Source organism: Thermobia domestica, chromosome 11 (genome assembly GCF_964235325.1).
Source record: "Thermobia domestica chromosome 11, izTheDome1.hap1.1, whole genome shotgun sequence".
NCBI lineage: Eukaryota > Metazoa > Arthropoda > Insecta > Zygentoma > Lepismatidae > Thermobia > Thermobia domestica.
The window spans coordinates 154,547,501-154,559,620 of NC_137464.1; the positions used below are offsets into that span (position 1 = coordinate 154,547,501).

The 12,120-nt window shown below is 34.2% G+C and overlaps 1 long non-coding RNA gene across 1 annotated transcript in view; it reads left to right on the top strand.

The window, feature by feature from the left end:
• Nucleotides 1-6,646: 6,646 nt before the first annotated feature.
• Nucleotides 6,647-12,120, top strand: part of LOC145664511 (uncharacterized) — a 165,590-nt gene continuing 160,116 nt past the window's right edge. The window contains exon 1 of the long non-coding RNA XR_014127451.1: nt 6,647-6,757. This is a non-coding gene — a long non-coding RNA (uncharacterized LOC145664511). The remainder of the gene's footprint in view (nt 6,758-12,120) is intronic.

Sequence of the window (12,120 nt, forward strand, 5' to 3'; positions counted from 1 at the left end):
TTCATGAAATCATTATTTTCTTAACGGAATACATTTCCTACGCAGGTGCATCACTGATTGCGCATTGTGAATGGAAGTAGGCATGCGGGAAATAAATGGAGGGACAAGAGTTTCTTTCCTTAAAAAGACAAAATATTTTTTCTCTATATTATCTTCCTTCTTTTTCTTTATCTCTCTCATTCTTTATTTCTCACTGACACAATCTTCTTTGTCTGAATTCTTTTCCGATTTCCAATCAAAACTATGCTTGAGGAGGCTTTCGTAGAGCGAAATAAAATTTCATAGAATTTCAAAATATCTGACTGGTCAGTGGGTTGTCAAATTGATTAAAAAATAATGTGTGAAGATTCTGGGTGACAAATCAAACATCTTCAGGTTGGGCACTCTGAAGAAAGTTTATCGTTATCAAGAAAGACATTAATAGTAAAAATCAAATCTTAATAGGTTTTTCCTATAATCATTTCGCCATAGTAAATTTTACTTAAAATATTGAAGCAATATTTTTAAATGTTCTCAGAACTTCGCAGTTTTGTTGGTTTCTTGAGGGTTTTACTGATACTTGAGACACTTTAGTGGGGAAGTGATTGTTTATATCTGAGACTCTAATCTTCGTACTTAACTTATTGAAATTTTCAGCAATTCAGCACGTGTATCGTAAAACATAGAACTAAATGTTAGTGCTTACCTGCCAAGAGCCGGTTGATAATTAGTACACATTTTTGTTGCAAAATCATTTGGGTTTTATGTGTTTTGATCACGTTCAAAAGTGCCTTGACATGGTCTTCCAGAGTGTGTGACCACGATTGACTTGTTGCATAGCAATCTGTAATATAGATTTTATTTTGACCAAAGAAGTAAGGAGCAAGTCTATGTAGTTCAGATTTAGATTCGTAGTATCAGTGCAATATCATCTTAGAAAAGATATGGATTCTCATTTTCTCGATTTATTACCCGATACTTTAAGCCAAGACTACAATATGTATCAATGCCTGTCTTATTTTTGAAAATCGCCTCTATGTTCTATTTGTCGGAACATTCATCTCCAGAGGTGATATAGAGAGAGTAGAGAAACAGATATAATCAGGGCCGTATCCAGGATTGTCTGAGGGGGTGCACCAATAACTACCAATTTACCAATCATACTGAAACCCTTCAAAGTGATATATGACAATTGTCTTTACCCCTGACAACGCTGATACATAGAACGTGAAATATCGACGGACTGTTTTTTACCGTATTTGACCCACTGCGGGGTGAATGATGGTAAGGTACACCATAATGTTTTGTTCTCATTCTTTCGTCATTGTCCGTCTGAAGTTAAACTACCAGCTATTTCTACTTTCCTGCTATAAGATTTAATAAATGTTAACACTGTAGTAGTTTGGGCCCATTAGTGAAATTAACACTCTAGGTTTATAATTATGTGTACGTGCCTGCCTTATACATCAAGGGTCTACCGTTTAACCGAAATATATAGAAATACGAATGTTATGTTTATGCGCGGAAAAATCCATTGATTATGAGGGATGTCGGAGATTCTCATTTGTTGAAAGTGTTGCAACCTATTAGTGAATTATTTGTCAGGGTTTTTCTTTAAGAATAATGTATAGATAATTATTGAAAATATATGTATATGATGGAATGTGTATGTATGTGAAACGTGAATATGATATCGAAGTAAACTGTATAATTGAATTGAGAAAATGAATATGTATAAAGGGTATAGTACTTACTCCGAACGATTATTGGTTGCCATAGTTCGAGACATCTGACGAATGTGAAAGATAGATTTTTGAAATTCCGCTACATACAAATATATATATATATATATATATATATATATATATATATATATATATATATATATATATATATATATATATATATATATATATATATATATATATATATATATATATATATATTAAATTCGCTGAATGTTATATGTGATTTTTAACCTCATTTTTAAAATATAAATTGCATGTAATATGAGATGAGGGCAGGTCGTATTTCGTAACCCTGAAGTACCATGAAGCCCGTTTTTAAGTTCACCGACATATCATCCTTGTACAATCCGCGGCAAAAAACCTGCAACATGAACATATAAGTTTATTGTGAACTGAAGAAGTTTTTTGCTCCAAAATAAGTATGCGCGGGAGGACGCCGAGGTTTATCCTGGCGTGATTCGTTCCACTTAGACGCTATGTTCATTCCCTGTGCTGTTAGGCGTAGTTTCACAATAAACTTACATCCTCATGTTGCAGGTTTTTTGCCGCGGATTGTACAGCGGGGGACACTTCTAAATGGTACACCTTAGCCGTAAATCTCCATATGGCTGTACCATTTAGAAGTGTCCACCGCTGTACCAATCTTTCCTCTAAAATCCGTTCCTCTTATCCGAACCTTTACAACCTAATCAGTGTGTTTTACCCTAACCTCTGTGTGTCGATATACACAATCTCCAAACAAAAGAGGGAACGAATAATACTAATAAAATTTTGAATCTCCCACGAATGAGAAATTAACAGTTTAAGTTTAGTAGTGTGTGCGTCTACTGAAGGATATAATGATTTAGAGTTGATTTACAAAATAACTAGTGACTGACTAACCGATGATATAAAATAGCCTCCATGATTGGAAAGATAAAACTTTGGAAAGGTAATATATATAGATGTGTGTGTGTGTGTGTGTGTGTGTGTGTGTGTGTGTGTGTATGTGTGTATTCTCATATGTCATTCCAACTTTGGTGTTCAATCTACCATGTATTTTGCCGATTTTTTTTTTTTACATTTCAAATATGTCATTAATGGCTAATATTTTTTTCCTAAATGTAATAAATTGTATAGAACAATGTAGTTAGATAGTTTCCTTTAGAATATTTTATCCTTGTTTATTCGCTACCCCGTGTGTTTGTGTGGGTGACTGAGTAATTATTTTTAGCTTTAAGTCGTAATATTGACCTTGGTTTACTCTAATGGTTTTATAATGCATGACTAAGTTTATAAAGGATAAAGTCTAAAACAAATTATAATCGGCTCTGTGAGAAAAGCCAAAATAACAGGATACGCCTGAATAAACGACGATCTTTAAGAAATATCAAAATTCTCGTTGGTGACGAAGGTATGCATTACTCAAAATATTTCTTCTTCGTTCCTGGCTGATTCAAATATGTGATCGACCTCTGAATCTTGAAGTTCCGAGACTGGATACTAGGTAACCTTCGCTCTAAAATAACGGACAAACAATAGAACTAAACTTTCTCGTCACCCCGGCTGGGTCGGAGGAACTCCCGCTGGTATAATTGCCTGGATCCAGGTCGGGGTTGTATGAGTAAACATGTGTCTCTTCCGGATTCCTACAATATCAATCCTTGAGCAATAACATCCTGAATACAGACTACCTTTCAGAAATTATTCAAGGTTCTTCACCATAATTATCCAGTAATTCGTTCTCCTCAGATTTCCTATCTTCTTCTTCCTTTCGGGGCCGCGGTGGCTCAGTGGTAGAGCGTTCACCTCTGGTGCATGGGGTCCCGGGTTCAAACCCTGCTCCCGTCAAGTGAACTTTGTGGTGGACAAACACCGTGTGCGTGGGTTTTCTCGGTGTTCTCCCGTTTCCTCCCACTTTCTTCATTCCACCCTTCCATTCATTTCTCATAATCACCGTCTCCTTTAGCCTAACCGGCATAACTGTGGGACGTAAAACTTAAAGATTTCATTTCATTTCATTTTTCTTCTTCCTTTCCTTCTTCTCCTTCCCTCTTCCTTCCTACTTCTTCTTTGTCTTTCTCACTCTTTCTTTCTCTATTTCTAGTAAACCCTGAAAAGAGGAGTCGTGACTGGGAGTTGTCGCTATTGACATTGTCATTAAAATAGTTTTGATATTTCTTCGGAAGTCCGATATGAATTAGTCAACCCAACAACAAGCATTTGAAGTTAGAATTACAAAATCCGTTTATTTTATTCATATTTACTTAAATTATATTCTATTCAAAAATTTTACGACGGTTTTGAATTCAGAAACAGGGCCAGCGACACCACCCAACTTTGAATCTCCCACTCACGATTAATGTTTGTGCACTCTCTTTTCAATATCGTAATGAGTGCACTGCAAAAATTAGCCAATCTCGTGACAAGATGGATGTCTCGACCCCAAAACAAACCGAGCATCCCGATTCCGATGGGGAACGCGGGTATAGCACGCCAAAAAATCGAGGCCAGATATCTCCGGTGGACATATCTGACCTCGAAGATAATGGAAAAAATGGGAATCACATCGGTGATTCTCCACCTAATCTGAATCGTGACCAGACATTAGCAAATCCAGAGGAAAGAGTGCCATCTGGCGGGTCTGATATGTCTCTTTTATTACAATGGATGACGCAAATGCTGCATAGTATGAACGAAATAAAACAGGAAATTAATGAAAAATGGATAGGAATAATACAGAAATTCCGGCAAGATATGAGTCAAATGAACAAAAGAATGGAACAGGATAATAAAAAAAATAAACGAAAAGATATACTGCAATAATAAAAATCTTAATAAAATGGAGCAAAAGTTTTATACCTCGAAGCGAGAAACCGACGCTTGATTCGAAGTATTGAGTCACAAAATTGACGACGTTTGTTCGGACTTTGCTTCTTCAATAAGTAAATTGAAGGAGCAAATATCGGTAGACACCGATCGGGTGAGGTACGAAGCCCAACAATCTACAGAAGTTAAAACAGAAAATAGATAATAAATTAGTCATGGTTGATACAAGATTTGAAAAGGTATATACTAAATATCAGCATGTAGATGAAAATTTGGAGCAACAACAGGCTGAAATCGATAAGTTGAATCTAACTTTATCTACCTTATCAATGGAAACGAAATTAGAAACGATGAATAAGAAAGATAGAGAAATCCAAGAGGGAGTAACTAACATTCAAGTTCAAGTAGGAAAATCTAGTCGTGATAAGTTAGATATGTCCTATCCTTTCCGTGGTAGCAGCTCACCGGAAATAACGCCCGAGGATGAAAATAAAACCAGTATTGAGAAAGAGAATCGAGTGTTGGCTGATGCACGGGATATGGCAATGCTCTATCCCATGCAACAGTCAAGTTCGAAACCATGGTTGGGTTGTCTTTACACGCTGACCCACTCAAGCGTCATGACTACCACAATCACAAATGTCGATGCTCCATCGCAATTTTGCGGTATCAAATCATGTGATGTGTTGTCAGTGAAGTCGGAAGATATCGTGCTGAATCCTCGGTCGCGGGTACGGTTGGTCCGAAGGTGGAAACTGACATGCCAACACGACTTACAGAACCCTTTTGGTTATCCAGGGATGTTTTGTACATTAACAACGTCCTCCACGTCAAACTCTAAGACGACCCCAGAGTGTTTCCCAACCTGTGACGGGTACACCCTTAAGGTTAAACCCCGTGTTCACTTGAAGAAGCGACGAAAGTATTTCGGAACATTGCGATGGTTGGGCTATCGATTGCATTATGTCTTTGTAATGTTTTCGAAAGCTGAACAAGAATTCCATAGAAAGGAAAGAAAGCTGAAAAAGATAGGATCGTGTGCTCTCGCAATTTCTCCCATTTCTTGAATACTTTTTCCTTTTAAGTTCTGTAATACGACGCAGATTCTCAAGGTTATTTGGTTGGAATTTGTCTAAATCGAAACAAAATTATCTTAATAAATTAATGATTGTTTCTAATGTTGATTCGTCTCCTATTCACTTCGTTACTTTGAGAAAGTATCGAAACTCATAACTTTCAGAATCTTAAGCTCTTTGATTGTACTGATGAAAAGAAAGTCGAACTATTAGCACAGTATTCAAAATGAACGTATTACACTGTCCTTAGAAGAGTGTGTGAGTGTATGAAAGTGTGAACGGGTTAATACTAAGGTTACATCTATTAATACATATTATTTATAATTAGCAAAATTTTGTTATTCTAACAAAATTTTGTTAATTCCTGGGGGAACAGTAATGTATCATTACAGTCGAGGTAGTGAAATTTTTGTTTGGAGAGGCCCAATATTTTTTGAACGTGTTGTGTACTCTAGACTTTTCAATATATAATTTTCGGTCCACGTAGTAAATTCATTTGTTCTTTACTTAAATAAAAATCAATGTGGAACTTTTAGAATAATCCAGGAAGAATTGTATTTCGGGGAATAATTTCTTTATTTATTCATTATTTTATGGTAAATCTTGTATATGGAAATTTCAAATGGATGAGTATTGACATTATACACTTTAATGCTACACGAAAACCTAGGCCTGCAATTGGACAGAAGTTTTTTAATTATCCACCAATCGGATATTTGGCAGAATAATTTAGACCCTCATCTAAGACATTCTTTTATTTTTGTGATTTTATGATATTAAAAACTAAAGTATTTTCTTAATCTCTCGGGGAAAACAAACAGTAAACAAATAAAAGTGAAATATTTTAAATAAAGTATCGAAAAACATGCTGGTAAAAATAATGAAAGTAAGAAACACGGAAGACTTTCACAAAGGAAAATAAGCCATTTCATCAACAATTCTTGCAATTTTCTCAAATCCGAAATAAAAAATGAAAGTATGGAAAATAAATATATATATACTCTAGAAATCCCACAAAAATCATCACATTACAATCACAACTCAAACGCACAACATCGTTTACAGTGGTGTTCTACAATCTTACCGTTAGTGGTGTGCAGACTCAGCTGTCAATTGACTGTGCCTGATCATGGACTTCAGCCAAGTGTAAGTACGCAACCATAAACTCTGTTTGCTATTGTAATGAAATATGCATATGGCAGTTTTAACATAAAAACAAAAATATATATATATCAAAATATTATTTATTATCTTCTCCATACCCTCATTTACTTTAAATGTTATCCATTTCTCTCTTATCATTTTGGTGACGGTCATATATTATGTACGCATATGCAATAAACCCACGTTTTGTATTATTCTTTTAAAAATCTATTTGTCTCCTTTCAAGCACTATACAACCTGCCCTATGTCAATCAATCATTTTTTTACGTCTTTACTCTGAGATGACAATATAATCCCAAAAATACGGTTTCATCCAGTTTTCACTATTTTCTAGTCGCATTACATTTTCCGCCGCCAAAACTCTTAGTTCTGATTGGAACTATTCCCGACGCTCGAATATTAAGGCGCGATTCTTGTCATTCTCTACTTGGGAAAGGCGTCGTGCAAGACAACGTTAGTTTGTTCCGGATATATATTGCGATTTTGCTAGGAAAATGCAGTATAACAAGGTAAAAGCAGTTTCAATTAAGCAAAAAATCCATTGGAAGCAGACAGAGTGCCATGAATAATCGATTTTCATTTTAAAAACAGATAGAAGACAGTAAAATAGGAAGTGTAAATCAGGAATGCCATGTTCGTAAATCGTAACGATAATGGGCAGGATTCATCGTAGTGTGATTTTTTTTTTCAAAACAGTTTTGAAGATTGGTGTTTCTCCTGGATACTCCCGTTACCCCTAGAATGTTCCTGTTAGGTTACGATAGGCCTCTCCTAGCATAGCTCCTGTTTGTGTACGTAATAACTGTGATTTTTTTTTTTTTTATTATTAACATGGCGAAACTCGTAGGTTTCTTTATCGTTAAATTAATTTTCATGATGTCAGAGTAAGTTAGCACAGGTATTCTCATTTATTCCTAAATTGACCACAGCTTCCTGCGGAAATGGGTTGAAAGATATTTGTTGAGAATTCTTTTCCCATCAGGAAAGGGGCCTACCTTTTTCATTAATAGTAATTGGAAAACATGATTTCATTACTAGTATCGCCGTTAGCCTCTGTTAATTTCGTTTCTTTCCATAATGCATAGAACCAGTTGTTAATATGGTGTTCCAGTTAATCACAGAACAGACTAACCGTTTCCAGAATAGACACCATTTAAAAAATACTCGTTCAGTTTACATTTCCAATACTACTCTGGAACTTCGAAATTTTTTCCACGTCACCTGATTAAACTAAGTTCACTACTGTCCGCAGAAGTGACGAAGTGCATAGGTTGAATAATATAGAAAATTAATTACAGTAGAATCTCGTAATATCGTATCAGTGCGTCCAAAATCCACCAATGTCCATGAATTTTCATTTCTTCTACTTCTAGTAGATATAGTATTTTGAAATTAGTTGACGCCTCAAGGTTTTCACCCTTGCGGATTTGGGAGCTACTAGTAAGATTTGGCAGACAACTTACTAGTATAAAATTTATTTTATTTAATTTTCTTTTAATTTTGGTAAATCCTAGTTAGAATTTTCTCTATTTTATTGACTTTATTCTAGTTTCCATACTTTACTCGTAACTCTTCTCTGTTTCTGAGAGGTCGGATAGTTTTTTTTTTATTTAGAAATTCTAAATTAGAGACCACACTGACTTCCCGGTAGTGCTGGAGTCTCCAAGATCTCAGCCGGACACAGCGCGAAGTGATATTTCCATAAAGCCATTGTCTTTGTGGAAATCTCGTTCAGGGCACGGCCTAGCTTGTATGCTTGGAGATATTTATCTTGGACCACGCATTTTAGTAGGCAATCTTTTTTCAGCATATGAAAGTATATATTTCTGTGGATTGTCATATGTCTAAATTTGACCACTTATCTTTGTAGTTTTAGTGTCCTAGCTTATTCCTTTGGCTCCGCTTTTGCTTTTTCTTTTCCTTCTCTATCTATCCCTCTATTTTCTTCTTCAAGATTTTTTTAAATTTTCAACCTTCACCTCCAAGTTTGGAATTTGACATGTATCAGCTATTTAACATGTATATTTTGAACCTGAATTACCAACTGAGATGTCGAGAGACACGATTCGTGGAGGTATTCGTTGATGTTGAATATTAAGAATACGTTTTCCATCATATTTTGACCCACTGCAATAGCGAGCGATGTTTCAGTACACGATAAAATTTTACTTTTTTCTTCTTTCTTTATTGATCGCTCGGAATTCCTCGTCGGATTATCAGTCATTTCTACTTTTGTTTCTATTGGTAACCATAAACGTAAATGTTGTTGTAGTTGTTTTGGGCGCAAAGTAGCATGAACAATTTTAGAATCATATATTTATACATATTCTGTGTTTTCGTGCCTGCCATGCGAATTAAAAATCTCCCAGTTTAAATAAAATGCTTGAGAATATTAATTTTATCATAATGTGCGGTCAGTTTGTTGCGATATATTTGGATTCTCTTATGTGAAGTGTTGCAACCTAAAAATTTAATTTGTCGTGGTTATTGAGTTGAAAGTTTAAATGATTATTGAGTATATGTATATTAAGATATAAATATGTGTGGAATATAAGTATGATATTGAAATAAAATGTATAATGGAGAATTGAATAAATATGTGTAAAGGGTCTTGGTACCTTACACCGAACGGTCCTTGGTTGCTATAGTTCCGAAATATCCAACAAATATAAAATGTGAATGTTAGAAGATACCGCTGCATGTTAGATATTCTCTTCAATCTTTGTAATAATATTAAGTAACTTATGTAACAGTTAACATCGTCTGTAATACACTAACTGCATGTAGCAGGGATTAAGGCAGGTCATCGTAACCCTAATGTATCATTAAATTTACCCTCAATTTAGTAAACTGAAATTCTTCTCTAAAACTACATTTCGATTCCATCCCTCCCATACGAATCCTCAAACTTGACCAGTGTTTCCACCTCAATACTCATGTTCTCAATACAAACGGAAGTCCTTCTGAACTTGGAAAACTCGTTCCTACATATAAGATTGTGTGAATCTAACGTTAAATGTGTGCACCTGGTAGTATAAGGTGATAGTAACTGAAAGATCGTCAATGAATGGGATAGTAAGTGAGTGACAGAATAAGTAACATTAGTAATCGTGACATTAGTTACAAGACTTTGATCACTTAATCCCAGAAATGAGAGAAATGTTTTCGACGAACAAAATATGTATCAGTTACAATTAGTAAACGTAATCTTATGTGTGTATAAGGAATGCAATAAAGTTAAATATATGGACACCAGAAAGGATGCTTTGATAATACGTATGATATTATAGCTCATCTAGAGCTACGAGAGAGGAGTTGTATCATTACTTTAAACGTTTTCGTATATGAGATAAAGACTCATTTCTAACCCTCATCTTAAGTTTTTTCTTTCACTCATCGTATTGTATACTGTACTTATTCACAGACCTATATCATATTTACCAAGAGTTAAATAATAATATTTTTCTTTCCTTTTAATCTCTCTGTTAATATATAAAAATATATATGTGTGTGTATATATATCCTTGGATTACTATTGTTCAATCTCGTTTGTGGATTGACATACTTATATGTATGTTTATAAAATTTTGTGTTTAATTTCTTAATAGACGTAATAAATGTTCGCCAATTGTAGTTAGATGGTTTCTTTAAACTATTTTGACCCATGTCGATACGCTGTCCTGTATTGAGTGTGTGTGAGTGAATGACAAATTTAGTTTTAAATGGTAGCATTTAATATTGATTTACTATGATAGTGTTTATAATAAGTGTATAATAGCATGTTATATGTATCTATTAATGTATGACGGAGGTCATGAAATAAAACTAATTATAAAGTAGTTTAAATCGGCTCTGGGAGAAAAGCCAAAATAACAGGATGAGCCTGAATAACGACAGTCTTTACTAATAATTTCTGATTCCCTATAACTATCGCTTTGTTCCCTTTAAAGTTCATGTCACTAGCGCAACGAACGCAGATGAGAGACATTTTCGTGTACTCCCTGTTCAAGTTCAAACTTAGTTTTCAGCTCTTTCTTCTTTTACAAAAGGAGCCGTCTATTTTAAAACCAGGGAACAAAAATTTCGATAATAAAAGCAGTATAATTTTCCTCCGATAGTTGATGACACTATTTTTACAGTTTGCCGCTGGTCTTTCTACTGTTAAGGATATCCTCTTTTACTTGCAAAAAAGAAGAAAAAGCTACACTATTCCTGCTTCTGCTAGACTTCCTCGTAACTAGTAAGTCGTCAAATATATAATAATAATAATAATAATAATAATAATAATAATAATAATAATAATAATAATAATAATAATAATAATAATAATAATAATAATAATAAATTAAAAATAAACATTGTTTTGTGTGGAAAATGATTATCTCATATATGGAGAAACATTTATTTGTATGTTTTTCAAGCGTCTTTTGGCCCAGGGCGAGATAGGGAAAAGGGAAGGAATCGCCCATAGCCTTATTCAAAGTAATATTCTAAACCATGTCTAGTATGTTGGTATGCCAAATAGTAACTCAAAGTAGGCCATAGGTAGGTACTGAAAACTGACCCTTAAATGTCTAAGTTTAATATTTAGAATGTATCTGTTTTTTCGTAACTTATCTTGCCCTACTTCCTTTTTTTAGTGTTTTACCTCTTCTTATTTTTTATCTTTATGAAAATTTCAGGGGGGGCATACCCGTTCCCCTGGCTACGTGCTACAGTGTAGTAACAGTAGACTGAAAGTATATTATTAGTTTAATATATTCATAGGGAAAAATAATAATGTAGACTCGTATTGTTGAAATGTCACCAATATATATATATATATATATATATATATATATATATATATATATATATATATATATCTTTAGGAAGTTTGCACACTTCCTGCTGGATCCGCCACTGCTTCCGTTTTAAGCAAAAAACATTCATGGATCATAGTTGACATATAAACGTTTTCACATCACAAGTAAACCAGAAAATATCGATATACAGTATCTTTCTTTTCTTTTTTCTTACAATATTTTCTATTTGTGTCTGACCTTCAAATGACACATTTCATTTGCTTATTTTTTTTTTATTACTTCTTGCACCGTTTGTTTCTGTTTTTTCGTCTCAAGCTTTTACATTACATTCATCACCTGAACATACAGATAAATAAAACCTTCCTTGAAACTAACGACTGTAAGCAAACACCGATAAACAATATTGAAGTTTTATTTGTTCCTTTTTAATCTGTAAACTACGTCATCAAGATCTGATCAGGAGAAAGCTGCGTGCGTTCACGTTGTGATGCATTGTGTTGCGTTCATGTTGTAGGCCATACTCTCTCATTTCAATTTTAT